The sequence below is a fragment of the Euprymna scolopes genome, chromosome 36 (assembly GCF_053919585.1).
Source record: "Euprymna scolopes isolate OS-2025 chromosome 36, ASM5391958v1, whole genome shotgun sequence".
Lineage (NCBI taxonomy): Eukaryota > Metazoa > Mollusca > Cephalopoda > Sepiida > Sepiolidae > Euprymna > Euprymna scolopes.
Genome location: NC_136517.1, coordinates 83,876,588 through 83,886,960, shown reverse-complemented (window position 1 = coordinate 83,886,960; position 10,373 = coordinate 83,876,588). Strand labels below are relative to the sequence as shown.

General features: G+C 36.2%; 1 protein-coding gene across 2 annotated transcripts in view; it reads left to right on the top strand.

Moving 5' to 3' along the window:
• Positions 1-1,168: 1,168 nt before the first annotated feature.
• The window catches only part of LOC145260644 (ligand of Numb protein X 2-like), a 432,919-nt gene continuing 423,714 nt past the window's right edge, over positions 1,169-10,373 (top strand). Inside the window, exon 1 of one of the 2 annotated variants that reach the window (XM_080118970.1) lies at positions 1,169-1,310. The gene's annotated coding sequence lies outside the window, so the exon portion shown is untranslated. The remainder of the gene's footprint in view (positions 1,311-10,373) is intronic. The other variant, XM_080118971.1, reaches the window with a different exon arrangement.

The window sequence follows — 10,373 nt, the reverse complement described above, 5'->3', positions numbered from 1 at the left end:
CTAAGAAAATCAAATTTTATGAGTGCGTCAAATTTTATGAGTGCGCCGCCATCTTGAAAGCAACAAAAACAAACAAGGGCAGATAAGTCCACACTAATTCAAACTTGTAAGATCAGCATTGTAATACTAGCGATTTCACATTGAGCGCTAAAAGTCGTAAATATTTTCATTTTCTTAGTTAAAAAAGTATGCTTGTTAAGATATAGTCGACAAATCGATTTTGTTTAATATACCGTTTTAAACAAAAATAATATTACATACTTAATTGTCATGTCGAAAATAGTAATATATCAAAAAAGTACGAAAATTCATTGAGTAGAACAACAACCATTGTGTTTTAATAATCATAAAAAAGTATATCAGTATCACCATAGACAACAAATGTTGTAGTCATGCCACAAGTAATTTAAAATATTCTTTTCAGAGTTATGTCCCCTGTGTATAGTCTTCTACTGCCTACTTTATAACGTCTAAGAAAAATGCGACTTTTTCCCAATTTTCCGTAAAAATTACTTTTAACTAGAAATAACTTTCTACTACTCGATGATTTTTCGTAATTTTGGATATATTACTATTTTCGACATGACAATTAAATACGTAATATTGTTTTTTTTTGTTTTTTTTTTTGCTTTTAAAACGATATATTAAAAAAATCAATCAGTCGACTCGACTGCATCTTAACAAGCACCAGAAAATACTTGATCAATTTATGTGACTTTTGGAATATGACATTCTCGTTCCGCGACGAGTATATGTGCACCTCTTAAAGATTTTTCAGCGTTTTTTTTTTTTTTTTTTTTTTAAATAGGTTGAATTCTATAAGTACCAACAAGTGAATAGGCACCCTGTTAATGAAACTGCAAAAGATCCCATCTCCTCGGTTTCATAGGAATAAAAATAGAAGAAGCTTTTTTTTTATTTATTTGTGTGTGTGTGTGTGTGTGTGTGTGTGTGTGTGTGTGTGTGTGTGTGTGTGTATGGTGAAAACCCACCCGATAAAGACAGGGTAGAAAGTTTCATTTGCAGCGCTCGAAATAAACAACAACAAAAAACAGAAAGTACAGGTGTCAATTTCAGGCAGCCGTCGTCACGTTTACGCTCACATCGCCCCGCGTCCCACACAGCGCCCCCTGACCCTGGCAAACCACGGCCGGAAGTTGAGCAGCGCGCCGGAAGTGACGTCAAATCCCACACCGAAACATCTTCTTCAAGAATTCCGTCTAAACCTCGAATGTGTTTATATCACAAATAAAATACCTTTTCATTCGCATAATTTATTTACGCGGAATTAACACCCAAAAGTGATTGATGTAAGTATATATTTTTAATTGCACATTTATTTCTATTGTGTATCTATGTTTGTCGGTGTTGTGGGCATTCACCTGAACAATTTAGCTATCATATATATATATATATATATATATATATATATATATATATAAGTTCTAAAAATATATATATGGCAAAACTTATTACCTTGCTCTACTCACGTATTGAGCACTGCTGAAGTAAATACTGAAAATAGACACATGAAATTTTATGTAAAGACATGAAATAATAATTACATATATATACCCGTTTCTCTTTGTTTTTGTATGGTGTTATTTTAAAATTATTTTTGGTATTTTTTTTTTTTTACCACCTGCCCAGCAGCGTAGTGTAAGCCCCCCCCCCTCCAGCCTCTCCATGTTAAGAACAGCTTTCTGAAAACAAAAAACCCAACCTCGAAAGCCGTTCTTAACATAGGGAGGTTAGGGTGTTTATATTACGCTGAAGCAGATCGTAAAAAAAATACCTTATTTTTTTAGCGTTATTTCATCTCGCCGGAAAAATAAAAAAATAAAAATAAGAACGGCGGAACTGAACGAGATCACCCCCCCCCCCCAATAATTTTGGTAAATTTTTACGACGTGCCTCAGCGTAAATATCCCAACCTCCCCATGTTCAGAACGGTTTTCGGAATAAACACCTCCAACCTCGAAAGCCCTTCCTTAACATGGGGAGTTTTTTTTTTTTTGGGTGGGGGGGTATTCGGAATGCCGTTCTTAACATGGGGTGGTTACTGGTTGAGGGTGTTTATATTAAACTGGGGCAGGTCGTAAAAAAATACCATAATTTTAACCGGTATTCTGCAGTTAATATTTTTTTATGATCTAATTAAGCGTTGTATACACATCCCAACTTCCCCATGTTAAGAACGGCTTTCGAAATCCCTCCCCCAACTATACTACATACTATGAAAAGTATAGGGGAGGGGTGATTCTCGTTCAGGTCCGCCATAAAGACTTTTTATAGAGTAAACATTTTTACAAATTGATTCGATCTTTGTAAATTAAAGCGAATTTTATAAAATACATTTTTCTTGCCCGTTTTTCTTTTATCTTTTTTTTTAATCAGTTTACGTTTTGATTATAAATTAGCTTAATATAATGAAGAAGCAGTGTCTGTATCTTATGTCACGTAATCCTAACCAAAAACTTCGAGTATTGTTGGAAATAGGTGATAACACCGGTAAGTAGTGTTGGTGCTTTCGACAAATAGATTTTTTTATTTTTTGTTAAATATATCGTTTTAAGCAAAATAACAATATTACCTACTTTTCATGTCGGAAATAGTAATATATCCAAAAATTATGTAATTCATCGAGTAGAACTGCTATTGTTTTTTAGTAAAAAGGAAAGTCTATCGCTATAGAAAATACTGTTAGAAATTCGCTCATTATATGTTACCGTGACATAAGTTGACATATATTCGGTGTTTTTTTTTTTAAATAGTATTTTATCTAGTTTATTATTTATAACACCTTTTCCCAAACTTACCATGTTAAAGAGAGTGTCGGGCGCCATTTTGAATTTTCCAATACATCGGTAAACACTGCATGTTTTTCGAGCTGAATAAACATGTTACATTGAATAAAAACAAAAAAAAGATGTATCCAGTTTGGTAGAAAAATAACTTATCTTGCCTTTGATAATATTTGTTTGTGATATATTTGTTTTTTGACAACTTTTCCGAATCTATGTGTACAGTAATACAAACCCAACTTAACTATAAACAACTTCCTAATCGATGGTTTTTCGTAGTTTTTTTTTTTTTTTTTTTTTTTTCACTTTTTTTTTTCTTAAAGTTTTGTTTTCGTTTTCTGACGATTATCATAGATTACAGACTTGCTAATCATATTTGCGGAAAAAAAAATTTGAAAAAACAAACAAAAAAAACTTTGACTTTTAAAGGGGTTCTAATCACGTGACACGTCGGTAAAGAAACGGACATTAAGTCAGGTAGCAATTAAGTAGACGTTATAAGGAGAAAGTGAACCCCCTTCTTAACAGTCATTAACTTTATTTATTTATTTTTTTTTTTTCAGTTAATGTGATACTGAAGTCTGTAATCTATGGTAATTGTTTAAAAAGTTTTTTTTGAAAAAAAGGTGTAAAAACACGAATATTTAAGGGGTGGGCGGCACTCTCGTACAGGTCCGTCTAACTGTGTGTGTGTGTGTGTGTGTGTGTGAGATCACATTTTAATGACAGTTTTAAAATAAAAGGTGCTTGTTAAGATACAGTCGACAAAAAAAGAATATCTATATTTGTGTAGATTAGCATTCAGCTAAATCCCACCCACCCCATTCGACGCGAGATTCCACATTTCAGGCGATTCCGTGTGATTTTACAACATTGCCAGTCTGACTTGGTTGTAATGTTTTTTTTTTTGTTTTCTACACTACCCTCAAAAGTTAGAATGGCCTGGATCACTTTACGTTAAATTTACACGCAAAAATGATCCCCGCTGTTAAGTCTGAAATAGTTTTTTTTTTTAATTATTTTCATCAAGTTTTTAACGTTGCTTGCACGTCAACGCCAAAAGTAGAATCTCATTTTGTGTGTGTGTGTGTGGGAGGGGTAAATGAGGATATGATTCTTTACGGCAAGTTTAAAAAAATTAAATATGTAATATTGGAGGGGTTTTTTTTTTAGTTTTCTTTTTTAACAGTTAGACCATACAGACACTTCCGGTTGCCTCTCCCCATGTTAAGAATGGCATTTCTAAATAACGCTATTTAGAAAAGTCCTTAACATGAGGAAGGCGTGGGGGCTTTAAAAATGTATATATTCTGTACTTTCACCTAACAATTTCATTAATAAACAAAAAAAAAAAAACTCATAAAATCTAATTGAAAACTAGCCAACAACTGGAAGTGAAATGGAGACGCGAATCGTAACGAAACCCCAACTTTATTTATGAAAAATTAGGTGCATCTACAGAATTTGAACCGAACTGTTTTTTTTTGTTTTTTTTTTTAACAAATTCTGAACTAATTGGTGTGTAAGATTTAGGTTAAGTTCTGCAAAAGTCGGTCGAGTTTGGTTCAAATTCTGTAGAAGCACCAAAAATTCAACAAAACAATAACAAAAGCGCTTTGGTTTGGAGAAAGGAATTTCGATACTTTTGCAGAATACGAACCGTGTTGAAATAATGACGTTAGAAACTCATTTGTAATATTGGCAGGGCAGGGCACTGTGTTAACTATTCTGCACTTTCATGTAACAATTTAATGAACAACAGATACCGTAAAAACTGAATTTAACTTCAAAATCCTATATATATCCCGACCCGTAAACTGCACATGTAACAGAATATGATTAACATTTGATGGACTGAATTATTAACATTTTAATTTTCAAAAAAGAATAACTTAAATCTGTCATGAAAAATTGAAATCTTTTTGTTTTGATGGTGAGATTTCTTGGCATTTTTATTTTTATTTATTTTTTTTTAATAATAATACTGTCTGTAAAGTGAAAGTGCAGAAGTATTTTTCGGGGTACGGAAAATTATCTTGTGATACCAGAAACAAACTGCTGATGAACCGGGAAAATAATGGAAGTTTCGCAATATTTTAGTTTCTGACAAAACCCGAAAGAAAAAGTTGTTGCGATTCTTTTTCGACTGCTATGGTAGCAGTTCTTGTTGTCTTTAATCGTTTTAACAGTTCTTTGTCTTGGCATTTTTAGTAAAATGTTTTGGGTGAAATTTCTTCCAAGAAATAAGCAAATATTCGCAAAAGGAAACGCTTTTGTTAATCAGCTGATTTTTTTTTTGATTTTTTTTTTGATAATATATAAATAAATAAAAGGAGTTGCGTAACCCAACGACGGTTTTATTGTATTTGAATCGTTAATACACAACCTGTGTCCCGCTGGGTCAGTGTTCATAATATATATTAAATATCTAAAACTTTTTGGAATTTCTCTCTCTCTTTTTGGTCTCTCTTTGAGTCTCTCCTCTTTCACATTTTCACCCTCTCTCTTTCCATTCCCCTCTTTCCGCTCGGTGTCTGTCTCCACCCTCTTTCCGCTCGGTGTCTGTCTCCACCCTCTTTCCGCTCGGTGTCTGTCTCCCCCCTCTTTCCGCTCGGTGTCTGTCTCCCCCCCTCTTTCCGCTCGGTGTCTGTCTCCCCCCCTCTTTCCGCTCGGTGTCTGTCTCCCCCCCCTCTTTCCGCTCGGTGTCTGTCTCCCCCCCTCTTTCCGCTCGGTGTCTGTCTCCCCCCCTCTTTCCGCTCGGTGTCTGTCTCCCCCCCCTCTTTCCGCTCGGTGTCTGTCTCCCCCCCTCTTTCCGCTCGGTGTCTGTCTACTCCCCCTCTTTCCGCTCGGTGTCTGTCTACTCCCCCTCTTTCCGCTCGGTGTCTGTCTACTCCCCCTCTTTCCGCTCGGTGTCTGTCTACTCCCCCTCTTTCCGCTCGGTGTCTGTCTACTCCCCCTCTTTCCGCTCGGTGTCTGTCTACTCCCCCTCTTTCCGCTCGGTGTCTGTCTACTCCCCCTCTTTCCGCTCGGTGTCTGTCTACTCCCCCTCTTTCCGCTCGGTGTCTGTCTACTCCCCCTCTTTCCGCTCGGTGTCTGTCTACTCCCCCTCTTTCCGCTCGGTGTCTGTCTACTCCCCCTCTTTCCGCTCGGTGTCTGTCTACTCCCCCTCTTTCCGCTCGGTGTCTGTCTACTCCCCCTCTTTCCGCTCGGTGTCTGTCTACTCCCCCTCTTTCCGCTCGGTGTCTGTCTACTCCCCCTCTTTCCGCTCGGTGTCTGTCTACTCCCCCTCTTTCCGCTCGGTGTCTGTCTACTCCCCCTCTTTCCGCTCGGTGTCTGTCTACTCCCCCTCTTTCCGCTCGGTGTCTGTCTCACCCCCCCCCTCTTTCCGCTCGGTGTCTGTCTCCCCCACCCCCTCTTTCCGCTCGGTGTCTGTCTCCCCCACCCCCTCTTTCCGCTCGGTGTCTGTTTCTCTTATGAACCCAGTCTAATAGTGATAGATGCACCAGATCAGACATACCAACAATACTCCATGTATTCGTAAATTGTGGATTTGTAGAGATATAGGATACTTTTGGGTTCGAATAGTTTTCTTGCATGGTAGAGAGAGAGAGAGACCCCATTCTTTGCAGCGGCCTTGGCAATGTCCTCAATGTATTTGTTTTGATTCATACTATCTGTATGTTCAAGCCGAAGAGTCCGAACAATAAACACTCAGGTAGGGTGTTGTTAATCATTTCTACCGGTGGTTGAGAAGGTTTTTGTAATTGTTATAGGTAAGAAGCTTAGTCTTAGCAGATGGGGATCATAGCGTTGATGATGTAAAGATAGGAGCTTGGTTTTAGATGCATTAAAAGTAACTAGCCACTTCTTCCCCCACTGTACCATGCGCTCAAGATCAGAGGAGAGAGAATCAGAAAGAACTTTGTCATTTACGGCCTTTGATGTGTTGCTATAGATCGTCATGTCATCAGCATAGATATCAACAAATGATTTAAGTATGTGTTTTGGGAGATCATTGATGTAGATCAGGAAGAGAGTCGGCCCAGGATTGACCCCTGAGGGACTCCAGCATTAATACTGTGGGCCTCTGATTTCTGCCCATCAACCACTACTCTTATAAGCTATCAGAGAGAAATGATTTAATGATTGAGAAAACATTTCCAGTTATACCATAGCTGGAAATCTGGTGAAGTAAGCCTTTATGCCATACCTTATCAAAGGCCTTTGATATGTCAAGAGCAATTGCCCTAGAAAGGAAGCCTTTGTTGAGAGATTCATTAATCTTATGAGATATAACCGTTAGCACATCTGCTGTAGATCTAGCAGAATGGAAACCATATTGCATGTCACTAAGAAGGTTATTTTTGCTGAGATGGTTGACTACTTCTCTATTTAATATGGATTCGAGCAACTTACTCATGACACAGGATACTTATTGGTCTGTACTGAGAGGGAGATGACTTATCACCTGAATTCTTAAATACAGGGCATACTGATGAGGTTTTCCAGGGTAAGCACTTCCGCTTAAGGCAACGCTTAAACAGTTTTGTAAGTATGGGAGTTAGTTCTGGTTGAAGCTTTTTCAATACTATAATTGGAATGCCGTCAGGGCCAGTTGCTTTACTGGAATCAAGAACCTTGATTAACTTGGCGACCTCACACACAGATATTTGTATGTTGCATAGCGTGTTGTCTGTTATAGGAGGAAATATGGGGAGTTGATGGTCTTCGTCGTATAGGGTAGAATTAGCTGCAAAGTTCTTGGCAAATAGTTTGGCCTTGTCTGATGCTGACGAGATGACCTCGGGTCCATTGATGATGGTTGGGATAGAACGCACGCTTCTGTTCAGGATCCTGTTTGCTATTTGCCAAAACTGGTGGGAACCAAGCCGCTGCTCAGCTAATTTACCAATGAATGGTTTGGACACCGAGAGACCTTATGTTTTTGTTTTTTATAGAAAGCAACATGGAATATCTTACAAAGATTCAACAACTGAATTAACTTTGATAAGCTTGTTAAAAAAAAAATTTTTTAGTGTGTCCCCCCGCCTCTGCCCTCACACATTTTTATGCTGATGAGGAGACGATATCCGGAAATATTTTATTTCTCGATACTTTTATTTTTATTTGCAAATATCAAATAAATAAAAGGATATCGTTTCTGAAACGATTGTACATGAAAAAATTGGATTTTGTTATGTCCCCCCCCTATGTAAACTAATAACCCCTCACCTTTCCTATGTATAGCTGTCGGTTTACAACACCTATTTAGCTTTTTAACTGCAATACTCTTGCTCTTATAGACCTTGTCTATAACACACACACACACACACACACACACACACACACATATATATATATAAAATATTCGGCCCGGTGTTGCCTGGGTATTTGGAGGTGAATGTTGAGCAAAAAAAAAAAAAAAGTGGTCAATTTTTTTAACTTTGACCCCTTAACATTTATTGTTTGGGGCTCAAATCAAGTTATTAAGTTAGATCCATGTCCAAGGAACCTATATCTAAAGTTTCAAGTGCTTACACCCAAAATTGGTGAAGGAGTTTGGTAGAGTTCTCAAAGGTTAAATCGTTGAACTTTGACCCCCTTAACAGCGAAATTTCTATCCGAAAATGAATCACAAAGATTTTCCCAAATCTCAGTACCCTGCATATCAAATTTCGAGTCTATATATATATATATATATATATATATATATATATATATATATATATATATATATATATAGTATTAGTAGTAATCCACTTTTAAGAAGCACGGAGACAATGAAATTCAAATATATATATATATATATATATATATATATATATATATATATAAAATACAAATGTGCACGTGGTCGTTTTTTCTAACCTCACATTTTGAATTTCATTGTCTCTGTGCTTCTTAAAAGTAGATTACTACTAATACTACACATTTTACCACTGGACTGACGATACACAATCACCTCCTTCGACAGACATCATGGCACGTAAGAAAAGAAAGAAAAAAGGAAAAAAATTTATTGTATTGTTTTAAAAAAAAAAAATCCTGATGAGGACTTTTTTATAAGCCGAAAATTTGAAACTTTGAAAATATATATATATATATATATAATCAAGAAGTAAAATTTAAGTTTATAAGCCGAAAGCTTCTGTAAATTTGAAGAGAATATAAATATTTAATATTTATATTGTAATTGGGATTACAATATAAATATTTGTAATCCCAACCAAATAAAAAAAAAATCCTCAATACGACCAATATAGGAAATAGAGCTTGTCATACGAGAACACAATTAAAGACTGTAAATTATGATTTACAAGGATTTATTGTTCGACAAGATACTCAAAAAGAAATATTAAGATTTTCTTAATCCGCAAAGTTTCAAAGAATGCTTTTTTTATCAGGAGAAAGATTGTTGTTGAACTTTGGGTGTCTCGTAACCCTGGATAAACCTGGATTCGAACTTGTTAGGGTTTTCGTTGGGTTGTATCATTTTGATGGGCTGACCACTTTATTTTTTGGGGGTATGATAAATGTATTTATTTTCCTGTTTTTATATACTATATCATTGCTTATCAAGGCCCGAAGGCCACTCGAGAATAAAGGTTACAAAAAATGGACAACAAGACAACACCTGGAGGATAGGTTGAAACTGGACAGAATTTAATTACCTGATAGGATGACTCCTCAAGAATTTGTTTACATTGAACTTGAAAAACTACCATGTAGTCAGCTGGGAAGCAACCCTGCAGTATTGTGTTCCACAGACCAGGAGTTCTTGGAAAGATACTCTGTTCATGGAAATTCCGCTTAGCTTCTTATGCGCATAGAAAGAAAGAAAAATTATTTACAGTGGTTACAGATAAACGAGTTTTTGCTGTGAATGTTTTCAACTAATATTTACAGAAATTAAAGTGTATTAAGCTCCATGGAGAGCACACATAGTTTTAATAAATGTTTTATTAATTTCCAAACCAAGCTGAACTCAAAATAACTGATAGTTGCCAAATCTGCAATTAAAGAAAATAATTGTCAATTTAAAGTTCGTAAAAACCACCAACACATGCCAGCCTATAATTAGAGGGGGGGGGTAAGTTGCAAACGAAACAATTGAGTGTTTATTTTATTTATTTATCTTTTTAGCAATACATATGAAAAAATTGAAAATGCTTAAAATATCTTAATAATACCATACATAGAAAAAGCCGAATGGAAAATCAGCATTGCCGGGTTCAAAAACTGTACTAGCACCTCCTCCCCCTCCCCCCCCCCAAAAAAAAAGTAATAAAATTTTAACAAAACTTACCAGATAAACTGGAATACAGTTTCCGCCTCGCTTTTTTTTTTTTTTTTTTTTTTTTTTTTTTTTACATAGGCATCACCACTTATCCTCGAATGGTCTCTTGGCCTTCATAAGGGTTAAAGAGTGTACAGTAGAAATTGGACAATATAGTAATCATTAATAATGGAAATTCGGTAAATTTGTTAACTCATATGGAACGGCTCATCAAAAACTTGTTTACGTTAGACTTGAAGACAACCATATTGTAGTCAGCCGGAAAACGGAAG